This window comes from Falco peregrinus, chromosome 12 (assembly GCF_023634155.1).
Source record: "Falco peregrinus isolate bFalPer1 chromosome 12, bFalPer1.pri, whole genome shotgun sequence".
Taxonomy (NCBI): Eukaryota; Metazoa; Chordata; class Aves; order Falconiformes; family Falconidae; genus Falco; species Falco peregrinus.
In genome coordinates, this window is record NC_073732.1 from 16775885 (window position 1) to 16792274 (window position 16390).

General features: G+C 47.2%; 1 protein-coding gene across 3 annotated transcripts in view; it reads left to right on the forward strand.

The window, feature by feature from the left end:
• Positions 1–16390, forward strand: part of P3H2 (prolyl 3-hydroxylase 2) — a 75162-nt gene that overhangs the window by 19265 nt on the left and 39507 nt on the right. Inside the window, exon 1 of one of the 3 annotated variants that reach the window (XM_055817292.1) lies at positions 9611–9752. The exons of the other annotated variants lie outside the window; for them this stretch is intronic. The gene's annotated coding sequence lies outside the window, so the exon portion shown is untranslated. Of the gene's footprint in view, positions 1–9610; positions 9753–16390 lie in introns of those variants that run through there. 3 annotated transcript variants of the gene reach the window in all.

Genomic DNA, 16390 nt, shown 5'->3' on the forward strand with positions numbered 1-16390 from the left:
GCCAGGCAGCTGCTTTTCATTTTTAGCGAAGTTCATAGTGCTTAGCTGGTGTTTTTAGTGAAGCCTCTGTTTTCTCCCTCAGAGGTTCATTAATCACACTGTTTGTTGCTTAAGCAGCAAGGTAGCAATCAGACAGAAATGACTGATGTTATAATGCAAAGTTGTTGGAGTATGAAAAAATAAAGATGAGAAGACTTCTCAGTCCTGAGAAAGAAGAACTGTTACTTCTGTCTGTGCTGTGGGGGGTCCAAGGCAAGAAGCTTACCTTAGCTGAGGAAATAAGCACACAAAGCTCATCTAATAGCTTCCCTCTTTCACGGTGGTGATGGCTTTTTTTTCCTCCAGCTAATGATTTTTTCATGTGTAATCTGCACAGAGCCAGTTTGTGGTTCTGCTCTGTGCTAGCGGATGGGATGCTCAGCGCCAGTAACGGGTGTACAGACTTCTGGAGTTGATAGACTTTCATCTCAAAGACCCTGCCGTGCTTGCGCTGGTGTGGTAGATAAATTACTGAGAGCGTACAAGTTCAGCAAGGTGAAAGGAGGAACGAGAGTTCCCTGCTCTCAGTTTCTGACTGTGGGCAGAATCTGCTGGGCATCAGACACCCGCCACCCCAATAAAATGGAAAGATACGAAGACGCTAGATGTTTGATCATGTGCTTTGCCACAGATCACACCACAGCTTGTTAGAATTTCTCAGTTTAGAAGACTAAAAGGCCCCAGTAGATTGGCTCCCCTAGTAAATGTAAAAATCCCCCCCAAAAGCGATGTATGACAGAAGGGTAGCAATGGCGAATGGACCAGCAGGGCTGCTCTGTGCCCTGCTCCAGGCAGCATGGGTCTCTACAGTGACCTGATGTCCACCCCTCTTTCTTAATTTTTAAACTAATTTCAGTCATTCAGGTGCAGGTGGGAGGTTTTGCTCTACACATTGTCATTGCAGATGACTGCAGAAAGGGGAAGGCTTCATGGCACTGTGGGGATTGAGCTGAAGTGTGCGTGTTAGCAGGTGGACAAGAATTACCTCTTCATTAGCAAGCTGTGAACGTTTGATCTAAACTTGTTGTGGGGCAGCAGGTGTGAATTGCTGACTGCAATGCATGTTGCATTTCTTCTGTATCTTCTTCCCATGCCAGATGCTGATTTGTCAGCACAGCCAGTTGTTTCCATCCTGTGCTTCTGCTGATGGTCTTGCTGACCTAACCAAATACCAAATTCATGAGTGGGATATAAGGGGGAAACAACTCTTGGTCTTTTCTTAATGTTCCCAAGACAGAGGTTTGTCACATCTTTTCGGTGGATGCTGACATTGCCATGGGGTCCCTCTCTGGCTGTCTCAAGCCTGATACGAAGCAGCCAGGGCAATTAAACCATTTTACCATAAAAGCTGTGGCGCTAGAGCTGCTTCCCTGAGACAGCTGACGTTTCACACTCCCTGCTGAGAAAGTTTTGCTGTAATCTGCTAGATAAGGAAAGGATTCTTATTTCACCTCCCTTTCACCTCTGAATACACTGCTTGCTTAGAATCTGGCTGTGCCACAACTGCACATTTTTGCAAGGGGAGGAGGCGGTGGCTCTCAGTTACCACAGATGCTGGTCTTACCCCCTTACAGCTTGCTGAGTCAAGCAGATGCAGTCCAGAGATGATGTAGGTTGCATCTCAGAGTTCCCAGGTTTTTCCACCCTTGCAGACCTCCCAGCTGGTCCTTGTGGTTTCAGCTAAAAATAGAGTTAAGGCACTTGATTAATCCTTCAGGGAAAGAGCAGAGGAAAGACCTGGATTTTCATGTCTCTTCCATGCAGAAAGCATGGTTGATCCTATGACTTTAGGAGTTCATCCCCTGAAGCCCTGCAACGTATGGAATCTGAGAACTGCTCCCAACTCTTAGCCCCTCACTGGGATGTGGGGATTGCTGTACTGGCACTGTGTCAACAGAAGCGACACTGAGTAATAGGTCAGAGTAGAAAGACCAACATGGCTTTGTCTTGAGGGCCACAAAATGGACCAAACTGTCACTGAGAGCCATTTGGTCACATTTTGAAACCAGGAACCTGCAGTTTGGCGTCTCATCCTGTAGGAGAGCAGCTAAGTTTTCAGAAGCTCTGAGTTCCGACAGCTGCCACGATCCTCACACTGGAGTTCCAGAGGCAGACATCAGCGTTGGCCTCTTGCAGAGCTGATCACCTTCCTGCTTCAGCCATGGGGAGTCGGGACACTTTCTGGCTGTGATGTTTTGGGCTGTTACGCTGGTGGCTGCGGCACCTGGAGCTGGGAAACCTTGCTGGGCTGGGAAGTTACTGTGGTGCTGATTTGGAAGGGCAGCTGTGGAAGATGCTAGAAGATGCCTAAGTTGTGACATTTGTCCAAAAGAGATTGTTTCCGGAAAGAGAGCTGCTGTACTGCCCTCACAATTTCAGTTATAAGCTACCAGCCTGGAATGAAGCCTGGAAAATGTAGAGAGTCATGGGCTTTTTCATTCTTGGTTGTACAAAGCCTCTTCATCTTGGCCCTTGAAAAAGAGCAGAGCTCTGGTTTATTTTCCAGCTCACAGCCAAGGCAGACTAGTCTCATGGAAACTAGGTCTTGCAGAAGAAAAATGCAGAGGGTGTTGGTTTGTTTTCTTTGCCGTTTATCTTGCTGGAGAAGAGGAGGTGAAGGACTGGAAATGAGACAGGTATATTGTCCCCTGATTAATGTGAGTTGTCTAGTGTGTTTTGGGATGGATCCCAGTTTCCCTTGGTTATTTTTATCCTAAAAGGTGTGAAGTGCTAATCGGAATTTCATCAAGCAACGTGTTGGTGCTTCTCACGCAATAAGTGCTCCAGCTGAAATGTCCCAGCATGGGGGAGCGATCACATCTATGGGGGCTGTGAAGGAGAGCAGTGAATTAGGCTGAAGCTTGAGGTACCAGCTGAGGAGAAGGCTGATGATGCCTGTGCCTGATGCACTGATCTTGCACTACAGATTCATTTTCTGCTCCTGTGTTTCCAAAGGTACCCATGACATCAGTCAAGCAACTTTTTTTCATCTTCCTTATTCCCAGGTCTATGCTGTTGGGTTCAACAGGGCGCCAAGGAGCAGCGTGAAGTCAGAGGTCACGCTGCCTGGCCAGCATAGGGCTCCTTTGAAATCTGGTTTCAGGAGGAGTCGGACTTGGAAGAGAAGCAGTTTCTCACCTGGAATTTCCTGTTTGGGTGCTGGGAAGGTTGTTAGGGATTCCAATCTTAATTAGGAATTTCTGTTTCAATTAAGATCCCTTCCAGATAAAGTTGAGCCCCATACCAGATGTGTCATAAACTCTTCCCTGCAATTCTGCTCCTTTGAAGCTCCTCACAGTAACAGACTATGGACATACCGTGCAGAAACCACATTTGGATTTTCTAGTGAGGAAATCTATTTGTCCCAGGCTTTTTGTTGTTGCTGCTGTTACTCTTAGTAACATGGTGTGCACAGAAAACAGATGATTAATAGTATGGTGGAGGGGGAGGCTTGTTTTTGTTTTTAGGCAACTGACACAAGAGCAGCTGTATCCATTTGGGATAAAGGTCCCTAAGGGTGGCCAGCACTGGGCATTCAAGGAAGGACAGAAGAACAGCAAAAATATTGTGACACTTACCTCAAATGCTCACCCAGCCTCTAGAACTGATGGCTGTGGAGCAGCCTAGATCTGACACTGGTGTCTGTGTCTGTGGGAGCCTCCACAGGATTTTTCCTCTATGAATTCGCTGGCTTTTGAACTTTCATAAACTTTGCATCCACCGCCCCTTCAAAGGGCAATGATGCTCTGCCTGAAGACTTGGCACCCTGCCTTTGGTCTGAAATTGTCACCTCCTTCCTCTTGCTGCCCTGTGTTGTAATGTATGTATTTATTGGTAACTCACTCAACTCCTTCAGAGGTCTAGAAGTTCTTGAAAAAAACAATAAAAAAAGGAAGGCAGTGTCACTGTGTAGGTGATGCTGCTTAAATTGTCCTTTTGTGCAGGCAATTGACATACAGATTTCTGTGCCATATTAATAATGTGCATGTGTATTTGTGTGTGGGAAGGAGGCAGGATGGGGAAGTTGGTGGCATGGAGGGGGTCACAGGGCAGTGTAGGAAAATCAAAATGCCAGGAGAAGGCTCTGCGGTGCACCCGGCAAACCCGCAACAGGGGCTGTGGGAGCTGGAACTGCACAAGTTCAGAGCGCAAACAGGATGCTGCTTTTCAGTGTTAGGGCCAGTCAGCAGTTGCCGTGATTCAGTAAGAATGAGGGCAAATCGTATGTCCTGGGGAAATTTTCTGAACTAGAAGTGCTGAAATTCTTTCGGAAATTGAAATTAATTCTGAAAAGTCATAGATTCATGAGAACGTTGAGTTGGGAGGCACTTTAAAAACCCATCTCATCCAACCTGCTGTGAGATAGGTACATGCCAGATATTTATCAGATGTTTTTTTAAAATCCTCCTGAGAATGAGAATCCTGAATTCCCAAAGGAATCTGTCCTGGAAGCTGCGATTTTTTTCCTGATACCTAGATAAATATTTTTGCATGCTACAATCTAAGCCAGTGGATAGACCCTGGTTTCTCTTCACCTTTCTTCTGATCTATCAGCCTTTTATATATTCGAAGGCTGTTTTCAGCTCCCCTCTCAGTTTTTTCAATTCTAGCTTGAGAAAGCCCACTACCTTCAGCCCTTGGTCCTGCACCAGACCTTCTAGAATCATTTTATCTCTCTTCCCTGCCGCCCCCCATCCCAGCTGTGCTGGACTCTTGCTTAGCTTGTGTTCACTTTTCCCAAAGCACTGATTTTTGCATTTCTTGCTGCCTGTGTCCTGCAGTGGGACCACTAAGACTGATGTTACTGCGAAATACGCTATTTGCAAGAGCAGACAACATTATTCCAGTTATTCTAGCACTTACATTTCTGCAGAAATCAGATTATTTACCATGCAGGAATATCCTCTGTGTTTGTAAATCCAAGGCTGGGTTAAGACTATACAGAACTACAGAGGGTTTTTTTTCCCTGGAGGAGAGTGCTTGTGGAAAGGGCTCTTCAGTAGGAGGAGGGACCTTGTTGTATATACAGACCAAGGGGGGGTGACGCCAACTCGAGAATGCTGACAGCATGAGCAGATGTTTCGGAGGTGATAGGACGGACAAAAGCAGCATTTCCTGTTAGAGGTGGTTAATTTGCTGAGGAAGTTGGATTGAGGGCCAAAAGAGCAAGAGCAGAAGAGTCCCGTGGGTGGTTCCTTGTGGTATTTTTCCAGAGGAGATGCTGATTTAGTGCTTCCTGTTGTTCAGTGTTGCAGCGGGATTCTCCAGTTCCCAGGGCAAGAGAGTTCATGGTGCTGAGCCCTTGCTTAATGGTGTGCAGTGCAATGGCTGCACATGCTCTGCCATGCCAGCAGACCAGGGAGGTACGAGATGCTGCTGCCTGTCAGTCTGATTGGAAAACAATGCTGAATTCATCAGGAGGGGTCTAAAGAGCAGGGGCAGAGCTGCAGGGTATTGCTCTGGAAGCAGATGGCATTCGGGGAGCCTTCTGCCTTGATGGGAGCTGGTTAACAGGATAAGGTCATAGCACGGGGTCTGAGCCAGCTATGCGCACCATGAAGCTGCAACTAGTGCTGAAGGCAGTGAGTTCCTCAGTGTTTTACTGAGTTGCTTGTGGTCACCCTTACAAGCAAATTCCTCTCCACTGGGTAATGAATTATCAGATCCAGACAAAGGAAGTCTGTCATCATTCTCCTCCTCTGAGGTAACTCAGATTCTATGCAAATTAACTTGTTTTACAAATTGGAAGCACAGGATACAAGAACAGTGGTTAAGAATCTCCTCCAAGTAGTACTCAAGTGGATGGAAACTTAATATAGGTCAGATTGCTATGCCAAATTCCAGCTGTCCAAATTGTGTAGCTGACTTTCTGCTTTCCTATATCCCTTCTCAGATGTAAACATCAGCAAGCAGCTCAACCCATGTGTCTGTATTACAATCATGTCTGTGGATAAAGCCACACAGAATATGTGCTCCTTCAGGCTAAAGCTCTTAGATGAGCTCTTTTTAGAAAACTGGAGATGCGTTTTCCACCATTGCTCCCTGACTCTGTTATTTCTGCAAGCAAAGAGCTGGTAACCTGTCTTCCCCTCATCCTCGCTTCATGCTTACCATAAACTGCTGGTAGGCAACAGACCAGTCTGTAAGTGTGCTGTCACTCCACAGCAGGGTCATCATCCTTCACCATTGCAAAAGAATGAAAGTGATAGGTTTCTGATACTAGTTGCTCTTAATACACCTACCACCTTGTACTATTGATTTCTAACAGCTTTACATATACCCTTTTTATTCTGTTTGCATTTGGCTTTACCAGAGTTAAAGAGTTCTAGTTAAAAAGTATAGAATTTTAACTGTCTTTTCCCTTTTCCCTTTTCCCTTTTCCCTTTTCCCTTTTCCCTTTTCCCTTTTCCCTTTTCCCTTTTCCCTTTTCCCTTTTCCCTTTTCCCTTTTCCCTTTTCCCTTTTCCCTTTTCCCTTTTCCCTTTTCCCTTTTCCCTTTTCCCTTTTCCCTTTTCCCTTTCTTTTCCCTTTTCCCTTTTCCCTTTTCCCTTTTCCCTTTTCCCCTTTCCCTCTGTGGAGTTAAAGTTCACTTGTTTATGGCTGATCACATTTTGTCAGCCTTCCAAGCAGCAAGTAGTGCTTGGCAGGGTGATGCTGAGACAGCATGGGCCAAAAATTATAAATCCCTTGAAATTAAGGTTGTATGCTCCCAATTTCAGTTTTTATAGGGGAAAAAAATATTGCTTCATGTTACAGAAGGGAAGTGGAAGAAGCGGAGAATATCAAGTGCTTCAAGCAAGGTTTCATCCAAGAAAGGAATCCAAACAAGTGCTGTCAGCTTGTGGCCTCCACAGAGAGAGGCAATTCCATAAGAGGACGTGAGCCCTGCAGTGTGCTGCTGTGTCCAGGGACTTGGCTCTGCTGCTGCTGGAGTAAGGGGAGAAGGGGCCAGTGATGACTTGGAAGTTGTTTCCAAAATGAGGAAACCTCCTTATGAAGAAGGATTAGGTGGCAAGAGCCCTTCACACTGATTAGGTAAAGATTTGGGGAGTAGATGGACAGGAATGGGTGTCCTCCATAGATGACCTCTGAGAGTGGTGACAAGTCATGGAGAGCAGGGTACGTGCTGGAGGTCCAATCTGGAAAGCGTTTTTCCTGTAAATTCTGGATTGCACTGAAACCTGGGTGGGAGGGGGACACGTGTGTGTGAGTGTGACTTGTGAGTGTGACTTTTATCCTATGGAGTTTTGGGATACTCCAAGGTCATTCTGGAGTGTTGACTACCTGGATTTATCCTTTAGATGTAAACAACTGAAGTTCTCACCAAGGGCATGGAGCCCATGCTCTGCAGTGTCTCAGTGCCTCACTTGTAAAACGAGGCATGTAGCTGTAGATAAATTCATGATATTTGGAAAGTCTCATGATATATGCATATTAAAAAAGAACAGATACAAACCTGCATACAATTCTGGGTGAGAACTGTTGGAAAGAAATTTTAGTAGGAGTTGAGCAGTGATTTAGAGGAGAGGTGATAAGTGGCCATTATGGAAAAATTGAACTGATACGTTCCTACTTTGTTAATTGAAAAAAGATCCTGGGGGGAAAAAAAAACCCCACAGTAAATTTCTGTCGGGAGCTGGGCACCAGCATTTGAGTCCCCGCTTTGGTTTTGCCCTGTGGTGTGAGATAGCAACCCCATTCAGCAATATGTTCTAATTAATGTGTCAGTTCCTCCTCTGGAACACAGAGATCAAAGTCTGTTAGAAAATGCTTCCTTCCTCTGTGGAGGGCTATTCCTAGTATTATTTTTGGAAGTGGCGTTACCAGTTTTCCAGGAAGAAAACTGCAAATCTCAGTGCTCCGTGGGCCATCTGCTGAATTTCTTCTTTTTTTTTTTTTTTTTTTTTTTTTTGTTGTTGTACACGAGACATTTTGGAGCCTGTACGTAATCAGACAGTCGTGTTGACTGATTCTGGCATGTTGCACAACAAACACCTTGTAGCCTGGACCAGATGTGGGTAAGCTAATGAGGTGTCTGCAATCAGAGTGTGAAAACCTGAAACTGCAGCAAAGATTTGGAATTTGATACCTCTTGAGGTAATGGAAATTAGTGCTTTACACAGAAGAGAGAGTGCAGATTTGGGGAAAAGTACCATTAAAGGCAATGAAGCACTACATGAATTAGAAATGAGGGATGTGACTTTGAGAGTTGAAGACTAGCTAGAAAGTAAGGTCCCTGGAGAAGCTTTCGTGATGCTTCTTTATATTTGATTATTTTCAACTGCTGAGAAAACACAGTTTTCAAACATGTAATTTAAATCCTTAGTGCACTTTCACCTGGAGCATGATTTCCTATCTTACAGGTGGGGCTTGTGATCCGAGTCTGCGCTGGTTATGGGTTGTGTGCAGTGACACACAGCTACTTCTCCCTGCTGGCCACATGTAGATGGAAATGGGGATGGTTAGAAAAAGAGACTTTTTTGGAAACTACCAAAGGATGCTCTATTTTCTTCTTCCTTGGCAGGAGCAAGAAAACTCAACTTTCCAGCTGTGTGCAGTTCCCTCAGACTGCTGTCACTTATTTTGATGTTCTTTGTCCTCCAGCCCTGTAACTCAGAACTGCTGGTGACCGTATTTTTCTTTTCATTTGATCTTTTGATGCCTCCCTTGGAGTGTGACAGCCTGTTGGGCAGTACAAGTGGCAAGGGCAGAACTAGCCGGTCTCACAGCTGGAGACATGGCTTTGCCTTCACCTTGCTGGTACTGGATCCTTGAAATGCACATGGTGGGGCACATCCCATCCTTGGATAGCTGGCAGTCTGCACGCCATCATTTCAGAGCTAAGCCATGTCCCCTGTGCTCCCAGTGCCCATTGCGTCCTTTGGAACTGAACCCAAGGGGTGGTACCAGGTGGGGCAACCTGTGGAGCACAGGACATGCACTGCATGCTGTTGTCCATGTTGTTGGAACCAGGGCTGTCCAGGGAGGTGAGTTTTAATCTGGAACTTGCTATTTGGTATATTCAGTGATGTCAGGCTGTAAACCCCTCCCCGTTCCCTGGGGTGGGATTCCTGCCCTGGCAGCTGTGCTCTCAGCATAACACGGGTGTTGTGGGCTGGACTGGGGCTATCCTGGGGATGGGAAACTCCCCTCAGATCTGCAAAATTGCATTTAATTTTGAATGCAAAAATTTTATGGTGCCATTCTCCTAAAATAGCAAGGAATGTTTTACCACCCCTTGGAAATAGAGGGAAAACCCACATAGCTTGGGATATCTTGCTAGCGTCTAGGCATTGCGTGTGTTACCACTATCTAGACAGATGGGAATAACTATTTTAAATCATCCTTCCTGGTTTAGGGCTTTTGCTTTCCTTTGGGACAGGGCTCTTAATCGGTCTTCCTTTGGGAAACTCCATATGTTTGTTTTCCTCTGGTCTGTTTGGCATGTTGAAGCAAAATGATGTGATTGACCCTTAGGGTTACAGATGAAGCCTAGTTTCCGATCTCTGTTAATTTAGGGTAGCTGCAGGAAAATCTCAGAAGCGCTGTAGATGTTACAGATGAAAGCAGAAGCTGAATGGCTTGAAGAAGTTCAGCACTTTGGAAATTTGTGAATATTCAGCTGAGAGAGAAGTGGAGCATGTGTGTGTGATTTACTGGGTGTCTTTGGTGAACTTCACCCTTATTGAAGCAGAGGAGGAACAGCCATTACTGGTTTGTTTTTTGGTTTTTTTTAAATGGGAAAACTTTTAAAATTTTGCTTGTGGCTTCCCTGAACACGTAGATTAGATAGCCTTGATTTTACATTCCAGTGAAAGCCAAAGACTCTCGGAGACAAAGAGCGGTGGTGCTGCCCGGGGACTGTGCTGGTGGATCATAGCTGGAGCCGTGGTGGCTCGGATGCCATCCTTCAGGAGCTGCTTACTTTGCAGCTGCTTAATGTTGTCTGTGGGAGAGTCGCTCAGTGTTTTTCTCAGGGATTTTGGGACATGTTTTCAGCACCACGTGGATCACGTGGAGTCCCTGGTTCCCACTGGAGTGAGGAGGAGAACTGGGTGCAGTTCCCTGCCGGTATGACAATCCTCCCCTTCCCTCTGGTCTGCTGGGTCCCTCCTGAGGAGTTTCTGAGGGGGGGGCAGCAATCTCTGAATTCCGTTCCAAAGGACTAGGGAGAAACAGCCTCTCTCCTGTGCAGTCTGCGATAATAAACATCAGCCCAGAGTGTGTGGGACAGGCAGGTGAATCCTCCCAGCCCGTGCTGAGAGGGCCTGCTTCATGTAACTGGCTTTTGGTGGCTGCATTTGTGCAACACTAAACATTCAGTGAGGCTGTTCCTGTTAAGTCCCCTGGCCTCTGGTTTAAACCATGAGACAAAGCCCTGCTTCTTGCAGCATCCCTGCCTGCTCGCCCTGCCCCTGAAGAAGTCGAGGCTCTAATGCAACGGAGCCACGGCAATCCACTCGAAGGCGTGGGGCAGAGACAAGGCTGTTCACATACCAAGCTCCCTCTTTCTGACATGGTGATTCGGTACTGTGAACGCAGCTGCTGGTTTAATGCTGAAGCCAGCCTTTTCCCAAGGAACAGCTAGTTCGGTTACGAGAAAACAGCTTAAAAATGTGTTGCCTAATTGCTGTTGCTTAATTAAAGGAAAGAGCGTGCCCACTCTGCATTCTGGCTGTGCTAGGGAAGGGATGCAAGCAAAGCTGGGAGGGGGGGAAGTTCAGAGGAAGCCTGAAGCAAAGTGGTTTTGCGCAGGTCTTAATGGTCTGCCAAATGCTGCTGAACTTTTTCACTGGGCTGCAGAAGCTGTTACAAATTTTTCTTTCTCCTGTCCCTTCTTTTCTTCCTCACACAGAGCCAACTCTGTGAGCCAGCAGCTTGGTATGGTATAGATTGGAAGGGAAGGTATTTGGTTTAACATGTCATTGAAGTTTGTTTCTAGGTATCCCCCTGATTGCTTTGAGTGGGTGGAAAGTGGGTGTCCTGTGGTAGCCAGCATCTGCGTCAGCAAGTCAGCATGGAGCAGTACAGCACCATGCAGAGTCACCGGCATGGGTCTGGAAACGGTATGGCTGTGTTTGCATACTGCTGTGCCCTCAGCTGAGAAACATCCTAGGTGGAACTGAGAAACATTCGAGGTGGAACTTAACTTATTTCAGCACAGCATCCTGGAAATGTGCTTATTTTGTCACAGCCATGGAGCACTGATGGGCTACATGATGGGCTACTGAGCAGTCCCACTGCTCCCAGATCTATGGTTACTGTGTGTTACGTACAGTCAGGTGTCTGCACCCATGGGGTGGGCATGCCTGGTGCTTCACTGTTCTGACTCTTTGGCTTTTAATTTCTTACGGGTTTGGTTGGTTGTGTGGTTTTGTTTTTTTTTTTTTGGTTGCATTTTTCTACCTTGTACTGCTGGACTTTGAGACCTAGAGGTGGGAAAGACTTGCCCAGTCTTGGTTTCTTCACCACCTGCTGAGGGGTCCTCTCCTGGGAAGCTGGAGACTGAGCAGCGCTGTCCTGGCTGCGCTGACCAGTGGGAATTGCAAGCAGGAAGGTGTTGACGTTCAAACTCAGTAGCCAGCTCCCAGCCAGCTTGTTTATAGCATTAACCATCTGCTGCAACGGAAAGGCCATCTTCAAGCAGAATATCTGTATGTGGGTCTTGGATGACAGTGAAGCAAGTGATGGTATGAACGAGCACAAAAGATGTATTTTTCTGCCGCCTGGAGATGAGTGTGTGCAGCTCCCAGCCTTGCAAGTTCGGAGGACAGTTTAGATCCATCTGCAGAAATGCACTGAGCCTCTGCAGTGGTTACATGGCTGTTTAGACCTGGAAGGAAGGACTGGAACATAAGATCAAAGGTAGATGGATGAGGCTGTGGGTCTCAGCCATCTGCTAAGTGCGTTGCAGGTAGCAGGGCTGGCTGTGCTGCAGCATGAAATTCCCAACGCCTCTTGCAGAGGAGAATTCCCATTGCCTGCATTACATCGCAGCCCAAGTACGCAGGCTGCGCTGCACCACAGTAGGGTTTAATTCTCTTTCCAGACCAGCTTTTAATCCACTTATTTTTCAGTAGGTCTGTTTGAACATAAATAAATGTAATTAAATGTGTGTTTCCCAGTTGGACAAAGGCAAAGTAGAAGAAAGCAGCTGGCCTGGAAGGAGGCACAAAGGCTTTGAAACAAGCTTCTGTGAGGTGCTCTGATGCTCTTTTTGGAGTTGGTGAGTACTCAGTGAGGAAGATGCCAGGGAAAATGTGGTTTATTCCCATGTGAATTGCCTTGATCAAAATCCTCCTGTTCGTTGCGGAAGTGTGTGGGATGCAACAGGAGAAGTGGTGGGAAAATTAATGTATTTGGGATCTCAGTTACTGCTGTTGCCTGTATGTGGGGGTGTGTACATGTTGCGCTATTGCTGTCAATCTGTTGCAGTTATATCATCTGATGAGGTGCTGAGCAAAGATCTCTGAAGGTCAAGGGATATTGATGTCATTCAGTGTTTCACAGGATTTGACCCACATGAGTAAGCTAATGAGATACCTCGGTATGTGTGTTACGCCTCCAGGATGCCAATTGCTTATAAAACACAGTCGCCAAACGCCTAAAGGACACTGTCAGGTCACAGAGACACAATGAGTGAAAAAGGCCAAGTCAGAAGTCTAGTTTTCTTCTCAGCTATTTCCTCACACTCTTTTCTTGCCATTACAGTGAAACAACATCTGAAGTTTCAAATTAGAGGGTTATAGTACACTCGTGTCCCTTGGTGCATGCAAGAATGGGTCTGCACCTGCATCTGAGCACAAGGAAGAGGCGTAGTCCCACCCTGTCCTTTTCTAAGAACCCAGCACTTAGCAGGTTTTCAGGACAGAGGAAAATGTGCCATGGCCAAAAATAATTCCTTCTCTGTGACCAACTGGGAGTGGGATCTGGCTGGCCATCACATCATCACTCACACTGCTGTTTCACTTGAAACCTGGAAAGTGGATATGCTGTCAGATATTTTCAGGACACTTTTTGAAACGTGAGGGTACTTTCTGTATCCTACCAGTGGGTTCAGCCTAAGCTGAACACCCCTTTACCTGCCATCTCCTTTAGGATGTGCTGAGGAATATGTCTTTGGTAATGCAGAAGTTGCACACCGTGCAAGGTCCTCTGCATTTCCACAGGAGTTTTCGTGGGTGGAAGAGGGAAGGAGCTGTCGTTATGCTTTCTTAGGCAATCTGGTTTGGGTCTGTTCTTAGCTGCTAGTTACTGCAAAATAGTCAAATCTGCTTGCTTCCACCAAGGAAAGGAAAGCGCCTGGAAGCACTGCTTCCCAGCTGCCACTTGCCTTCGTGTGTGTGGGACTGAAGAAATAGTGGGTAGGTTGTGAGTGTTTTATTGATACGGGATGCAGGAGCACCCAGTCAAGATGCAAAAGGGAGCGTCTAGGTATGAACTTTTACTTTGCCTGCTACGAAGGCAATTCTTCATTTCTTGTTGAAGTGTGGGGTAGATTGAACTGTACCAGTGGCAGTTCTCTCGAGTCCTTCACTGATGTGACAGTGGAACCCAGGACCAGCCTGTGCTCAGATACAAACCTGTTTCAGCTGGCAGCTCCTAGGGTCTCTAGCATCTCCAGTCAGTGGAGCTGGGAGGAGGGGCAGGAGCAATGATTTTGAGGTTTTGGTGATGTGGGCTGTAGCTGGCTTGCTCCTTCCCTCCCCACGGCAGCTCAGTGGGGACAGAAGCAGTTTGCTCACCTCCCTGGTGACAGCAGCAACATCAGTGCTACGTGTGGAGATGGAGCCCAGCTGCTCCAAGTGGGTGAAAGATGAGAAAGCTCCTGCCATGGCCTCCCCAGGCCTCTGGGCACGAGTCCCAGAGCCACTGACTCAAAGCAGTGAGGGGGGACGAGGGCAGGGGACGGGGAGCGTGGGGAAGCCATGGGCCCACGAGCCAGGGCAGGGTGAGCTTGGAGCCATCCTGCTCCCTTGATGGGAGCAGCAGGGCTGAGAGGGGAGTCAGTTTTCCAGTCTTGGCTTTTACACTTTATTACTGCTGCTTTCAGCAGACTTGTTTGGCGGAAGGAGCTGTAGGGGGGCTGCAAACAATGGCTGCTCACATTTTCCAGCTGTCAGATACTTAATGACATTAACTCCCCAGCCCCCTATTTTTATTATTTATTTATTTTATTTTTTTTCACTTTGGCACAGCCAGCTGAAGTGCTGCCAGAAGCCAGCTCAACCCAAATCCTGGCCCTGATTGCTGTCCTTCACCTTGCAGGGGGACCTCAGCAAAGGGGCTGCTTGCTTGTAGGAAGCAAAGTGCCGAGCAGCTGAGCTGCAGTGGGGGCTCCCTGGTCTTTCACTCCCCTTGAGGAGCTGTAAATGTGCATTAACTAGATGGATGTGTGGGAGGAAAGTGTCTCCTCCTTGAGAGCAAGGAAACAATTTGCTTTGTGTATGGAAAAGGCATCTGTTCTCTGCACAAACTACTGAAAGCAGCAAAAGCCATCCGGTCTTAGCATCCCAAAGAAGGGGAGGGCTCAGGGGTTTGCCAGCTCCATCATCCTGCTCACCCACAGCCACCTTTAACCCTTTGTAACCCCCTTGCAAAGGCTGACAGATTCACATTGCTCTCGCACTGAGCCTTCTCCCACCATCCCAGACCCTGTGTCAGTTGCTGGGCTGCTGGTTCAGTGGCTCTGAGCAGGCTGGGGTTTGAGCCTCACAGCCTGGGTGTCTCCAGTCACTTTCTTGAGCTCTGCTGGTGCTAGCTTTGAGTTGAAGGGCGCCTGAGCTCGGGAGTGTGCTAAGCCCTGCTGCAGCCCAGGTTGTTCAGTTATTCTTGCAAATTAGCAGACAATTTACATTCAGCCTTTCCTGAGGGTAAGGGTGATGGAGGAGGGGGTGCTCAGCACAGAGAGGAAAAAGGAAAAATACCTTTGGACTCTATCCAGCTCTTTGAATTCTGGAGCTGAAGTGGGTCGCACCATCTCTGAACTGATCCTTTCCGCCTAGCTTTGACTCCAGCATACAGTTTGCCCTTGTTATATATGTGTTACATATAAGTGCCTGTAGGTCCGTACAGACATTGTACACAGTTTGCATGCTGTCGCAACATGCCGGCTGCTGTGTATGATGAGCATGCTTGTGTGTTTAAATGGTGAGAGCTCTAATGCTTTCAGGAAGCTGCAGCCTGGGAACATCCTGAAGATTTACAGCGTGCCTTTATCTCCACTGCAGGCTACCTGCTAGGTATGTGCTCTCGTGTGTATACTGCTTCCCTCCCATCATGTGCTCTGGGTTCTGCACAGGGTCTGCAGGGGTAAAAAAAAAAAGCTAATTTAAGAACACTCTTGCGAGTTCCAGTAAGTTGCTTCAATTAATTCTTTGCTGTTCCTGCTTTTATTTGTTTTTGCTGCCGTAGCAGTAGGGAGTCACAAAAGATCAGGGCTTTAGTTTGTTAATCAGTGTAAAGGCATGTTACTAACCCCCGCCCCGTCCCAGAGAGCCTAGGCTGTGTCTGGGCTGTGGGGCAGATGGGGGGTGATGTACCCGGTGCGGGAGAGCTAAGCATCGCAGTCTGGTGAAGTGTGAGCTGTCATTCTGTGTACCAGCAAGGAGATGTCCTCTGCAGGGTTTGATTTAAGAGCCGAGAACCTACAGGTCAGACTCTTGAGCAGCCACAATTCATTACTGGGGTTAAATGCAAGCCAAAAGCGGTTTTGCTCGCCTTTGCACTGAAGAAAGTGCATTTTAATGGGTCTCAGTGGTAGGAAGGGAGGATGTCCTCCCCCCGGTGCATCAGAGTGGGTGAGAGGACCATCTAGCTTGTGTTTCCCAGGGACTTGCTGCAGCTTGGAGGAGACGCCAATTTACCAGAAATGCAAAGGCAGGAGCGTGGGAGGATTCCCATGAGGTGGTGAGTAGGAGTTGATAGCTTGTACCTCACAGACCTCCTGGTGTGCGAGAGAAAAACTTGAGTATTAAAGGCACTTGAAAGCGGTCGTTCCTGCAGACACCACATTATTCCAGTCCACTTCACCTGCAGCTTCTCCTTTTTTTGCACCGTTTCATTTTCTGCTTGACTACCAATGAAAGCAATATGCTATTTTGATATTATTAGTGGTAGAAAGGCCTAATTAGACCTTTTCTTTCCTTGACAATATCTGCCCTGCCTGCCTGGGAGCTGATCCGCCATGCCCAGCTGGTCATGCAGCAGGTTTTCCCAAGGGCCATGGCGTAGCAACCTTCTCCCTTTCCTGATGCTCGTCCCACTTACCAGGCACGGAGGGCTGTGGGAAAGAGTAAGCCTGAATTTGTCATCATTCTTGCTCAGAACTGACACCTCCCCAAGTTATTCAT